The sequence below is a fragment of the Lathyrus oleraceus genome, chromosome 4 (assembly GCF_024323335.1).
Source record: "Lathyrus oleraceus cultivar Zhongwan6 chromosome 4, CAAS_Psat_ZW6_1.0, whole genome shotgun sequence".
Taxonomy (NCBI): Eukaryota; Viridiplantae; Streptophyta; class Magnoliopsida; order Fabales; family Fabaceae; genus Lathyrus; species Lathyrus oleraceus.
The window spans coordinates 215,031,150-215,036,447 of record NC_066582.1 but is presented as its reverse complement, the minus strand read 5'-3'; the positions used below and the strand labels follow the sequence as shown (position 1 = coordinate 215,036,447).

At 38.0% G+C, this 5,298-nt stretch overlaps 1 non-coding gene across 1 annotated transcript; it reads right to left on the bottom strand.

The window, feature by feature from the left end:
* Positions 1-4,640: 4,640 nt before the first annotated feature.
* Positions 4,641-4,747, bottom strand: LOC127077830 (small nucleolar RNA R71). The gene has a single exon (XR_007787599.1). It is a non-coding gene; the product is annotated as a small nucleolar RNA R71 (small nucleolar RNA).
* Positions 4,748-5,298: the final 551 nt, after the last annotated feature.

Below are 5,298 nucleotides of genomic sequence, written 5' to 3'. Positions count from 1 at the left end.
CCAAACAATCAATTTGGGAGGAAACTGAAACAATAATCAATCACGAGGAAATAACTCAGTGGGGAATGAGAAAGGTTAAATTCTTTCTTCTTAAGGGGCCGACACTCTACATTTGAAAGAGGACAGGAAAACCAGATCTGCATGGTGAAAAGATACCACCATAGTAGAGGATCAGGGAAACAATGAATCACAAAGTGTATTATGTAATAATGAAATTTATGAATGTATATGTATATGTATATGTATATGTGTATATGGTGATTATGCAGAACGATCACAAAGGATACGAATGTCACTAGACTATGTCATCCATACAATACTCCGCCAATCCTCAAAGGAGGGAAACAACTGCTGGAGAGAATCGGTCACCTCAAAGGCTCAACCCTGGCTGGGGAAAAGAGGAGAGAATCTGCTGAGAAAACTGCATTATCAATTATGCGGGGAATTTTAGGTCAGCACCATATCAAATGGGAAACAACCTTGCAGAGGATCGAAAATACTGCTCAAGAATCGGGTTAACAGGGGTTATGGACAACGATGTTGGCGACTTGAGGGGAAACAAAATTTGCCGAGTCGTGCAAACTGCTGCAAATAACGCGCCTACAACTCGAGGGAGGCAATTGCTAACTCAGCTGGGGATACCAACAAAACCCGGTTGGAGATATTGAAATGCTGCTGGAGAATAAACAGAGGTCACATCAACTGTTTGGGGAAAAACCAACAATGCTTCACATTTAGGGCTTACTGTTTTCAAACCGCTGTTGATATTCCTTTAATTGCTTTTTAAAAGTAACTGCTTTTATTATTTAAGAATACATGCTTTTTTATTTTAAAATTTAATTTCAAAATGATCACAATAAAATTTAATTCTACTTAGTTGAATAAATAAGAGTAGAAACAATTGGATAAAAAGCTCAACTTTATTTAATAGAATGGTAGTCTGTAAATGACAAGACTCCATAGATCTTTAGAAAAGTTGAAAAATGGTAATTTACATGGAAAATGGCTACATTGAATACAATGATCACTAATCCTTCTGCCGCCTTCAATATCCACTGTGCTCTTGGCTTTGGTTGAAGATGAATCAGAAACAATCATTGTGCTCAAGAAAGTCTTCAAGACTAGAGATCAACAGGATGCAGTTACTTGCCATGATCTCCAATTTTTGCATAAATTTCCCCAAGGTGGGGTACTCAATTTATCGGGATAATATTTTCTGTTTTATGTCTCTAATTTTTGCCTAGATCGGCTGTAGCGATAAATTCATGATCATCAAGCTATGGATAAGCTAGACATCAAATAACAAGAGTCCCCACCGTGCTTTTATTGTTTCCAAGGGAAAAGAGAAAAAGTACGAACAAAACCCAAAAGTAAGAAGTTTTCAAATCAAAACTAATAAAATGTCAGAGATTACAGGTAAGGGGGTTGGTTACACAAAGGGAAGGTGTTAGCACCCAAAGTGTCCTAGGTACTCCTAAGGAGCCCTTTTTGTGTGCATATGTATTTGGTACAAAAATGATGTTTACAAACAAATAAAATGGGGGATGAGAAAAGAATTCAATTAATTATATTTTTGTGTTTGACAAGACCTTCGGACTTGTGCCTACGTACCAACATAAAAATGAGGGATCAAAACCTCGTAGTTCGTGATACAAATTTCAAAGTGGATACATTGCTTTTATCAAAAATTAAGTTTGAAAGACACAAAGGCCTAAAAATGGTTTGAACGAGTTAGTTCTTTTTGGCTTTTTGAAAGTTTAAGTCAAGTATAGTTAAGTTTATTTACAAGTTTGATTTAAGAAAAGAAGTTTGAAAATACAATGGCATAAGGCTAAAGTTTCTATCTTTTTGCAAAGTGGTCAAAGTTTAGAACAAAATAAGTTCAAACAAAGAAAATTTTAAAAGGAGGGAGAGATTTTGAAATTAAAGAAATGGGGAAAAGATGAAGAGACTCTATGCACAAAATTAAAACTTAATATTTGAAAAGATCTGACCGGTGGGTAGCAATCCAATAGGCAAGAATGCCATATAGAAACCCCAAATTCCCTTGGACATTTAGAATTAAGCAACACACAAATGCAAAATTATATCAATTTTGAAGAGCAAAGACATCAAATAAAGATAGCCACATCCAAGCTTTAACCACTCCACGATCTTCTACAAATTAGCCCATGTAACAGATGAACTCCACAAGTCATAGGTTCAAAATAAAAGCTTCACAATGATCATGTTGCAGATGAACTCAGAGGGATCTTGAATGATGTATCAGATGAAGTTTCAAATTGCAAGCACTTGGTTACACAAAAGTTGGCATTGGCCAAGTCCTTTAGCATAGGAATGTTGCCTAAATTGTAAGTCCATTTGTCCAAGATCAAGCCAACAGTCCTGATAACGCGAAAATACACCATATATTTGCCTTGATTTACACTCAAAGAGCATAACACTTTAGTTCATATTCTGATTATTCCGCAAGTATTCGAGTTATTTTTGCAGTTATTTCAATCTCCAAGCATAAATGAGCAAAATGTAGAAAAGGAAGAAAAAGAAGAAGAAACATATGAGAAAGCAGCAGAAAAACCATAAAAACCAGAATACAGAAATTGTTGATGTGACGACCGTCACAAGGAGCATGACGACCGTCACGCCCAGCCTGTGACGAGCGTCACAAGCCCATGAGAGCGTCACACGGCCAAAATTTGCGCTTGAAGCATTCAGCAGAAGAAATCAAAATATGCCTAAATTTTCTCCAACAGAACCACTTCCCTGTGGATTCCTCACTCAACCAGTCACCCTTAATTATCTCAACTGCCAAGACCTATGAGGAATATAAAAGGGACGAAGGTTGGAAAAAAAGGGAACGTCTACGCTCGCTCTGTAATTTATTTATTTTTTTCTACATCATTCTAGCTTTTGAGCATTATTTTCCTTCATCAACTTTGTTTTCCTTACCGTAATTCAGTTATCATTCCGTTTAGAATTCCCATTTTTCCCTTTTCTTTCTGTTTTTCAGTTAGCCAAAGTAGTAGTTTCCTACACTGGGGAACTGCTACACGTTATTTAATTTAGTAAGCAATTATATCGAAGAAGCAGAATCCTACCAACCTGTGGAGGACTACTCAAGTACTCCAAGATTCGACATACTCTGTTAATCTAATTGCCAGGTTTTTATTCAATTATTATTATTATTACCCTGTTATTATTATAATTATGTTTGCTGCATTATTAATCGGTTTATGCTCGTCTGTGTTTGCGGTATTTAACATGTCCGGCTAAACTACCGGTATCGGTATGTAACAACTTAATTGGATGGGATTTAATAATAATCGGTGAAAACTCCTTTTCTCAAACAATCTTTTCGGCTGAGGTTTTTAATTTGAATTTAATTAACTTTGTCACAAAAGCGAGAAGCTATTTAATACGACTTTTCCACGAGAGTGGGAAATTAACTAAGGTAAGAACCAACAATCGCGAGAGCGTGAGGCTCGAGCTGGATAGTAAAAACTAGGCATTGATTTTAAAAACAGCGAGAGCACTTTAAAAGCAATTAGAACTGATTTATTTTCAAAAAGTATTTTTAACTTCAAATGGGATAGCGAGAGCGTACATTCTGACTTAAAGTTATAGGCCAAATCAAGAACCACGAGAGTGTGAGATAAAGTCATTTAAATAAGTATTTTCTACTGAAAGATATTTGGTATTTGAACTATACACCGGCGACTTATCGAATCTGTGATGATTAATGCGTTGCATACTGATTCCTCCTATTAATACTTTCTTAAAACTAAATTTCTCTTAGATTTAATTCTCTGCACCTGAACTTCTATAAATCATCCCCTTAGCTAAACATAGTGACGTTAGTAGCACTAGTTTGACCATCGGTCCCTGTGGGTTCGATATCTTTTAAAACTAAAACGACTGGACTGTGCACTTGCAGTCAAGTACCCGATAGACTATATTCTATATATAGTCACGCACGTATCAAGTTTTTGGCGCCGTTGCCGGGGACCTGATTTAGTCGAATAGTGTGATTCTTTCGTTGCACGGTATAGACTAAGGTAAAAATAAAAACTAATCTTCTTTCCCTTATTTCCCCCGATTGTATGCAAAGTACTCGCCCACAAGGCGATAACTTAGCACCATCAATCCCAGAATTAGAGCGTTTCTTATATATAAGACGCTGAATACTAGAGTACCAACAAAAGTACGATATTCCCGATATCTTCTTTCCTATTAAACCAGAAGAAAAACCAACCATGGCTGAAGAAGGACCACAAAATCGTCCTCTTAAATTCTACGCTACCCCGTCCCAACAAGAACCTCACAACAACATTGCTTCCCCCGCTATCAATCGAAACGATTTCGAGCTAAAACCCTCATTATTATCAGCCGTCCAACAACATCAATTTGCTGGAAATCCTACGGACGACCCTAATGAACACCTGACCAAGTTTGTGCAGTACGCAGACACTGTAAAGGCGAATGGTGTATCTCAAGATGCGATAAGACTGCGCCTCTTTCCTTTCTCACTAAGAGACAGAGCTTGGGCTTGGTTGCAATCCTTTCCCTCCAACTCCGTTACAACATGGGAAGAACTGAAGAACATTTTCTTATCCCGATATTTTTCGCTGAGCAAAACTGCTATGTTGAGAGCTCAAATCAATGGATTTCGACAAAAAGATGTAGAATCTCTCTACGAAGCGTGGGAGAGATACAAGGACATGATGAGGATATGTCCACATCACGGTCTCGAAGACTGGGTGATCATTCACACATTTTACAATGGGCTTTTGTATAACACAAGACTGACAGTAGACGCTGCCGCGGGCGGTGCACTTATTGACAAGCCATACAACGAAGCCTATCAACTCATTGAAAACATGGCCCAAAACCATTGCCAATGGGGAGGTGAAAGAACTCCAGTAGAAAAGTCCCACACAAAGAGTGGAATGTACGAAATCAGTAGCCTTGACCATGTCCATGCCAAGGTAGACGCCCTCGTTCAAAAGTTAGATAACTTGACCATACCACCCACAGCCATCGTGGCTGCTGTGACTCCAAACTGTGAGTTATGTGGAAACCCTGGACACACTGCACAAGAATGTCAGATATTAGTAGGAGTCCCAACCGATCAAGTAAATTACGCACAAGGAAATCCTTATTCGAATACCTACAACCTAGGCTGGAAAAACCATCCTAATTTTTCGTATAAGAATAACAACGCCCTGTACGCACCTGGCCAAGCACCAGCTATTCCGCCTGGATATCAAAAGCCAGCTAATAATGCTCCTAACATGCCAA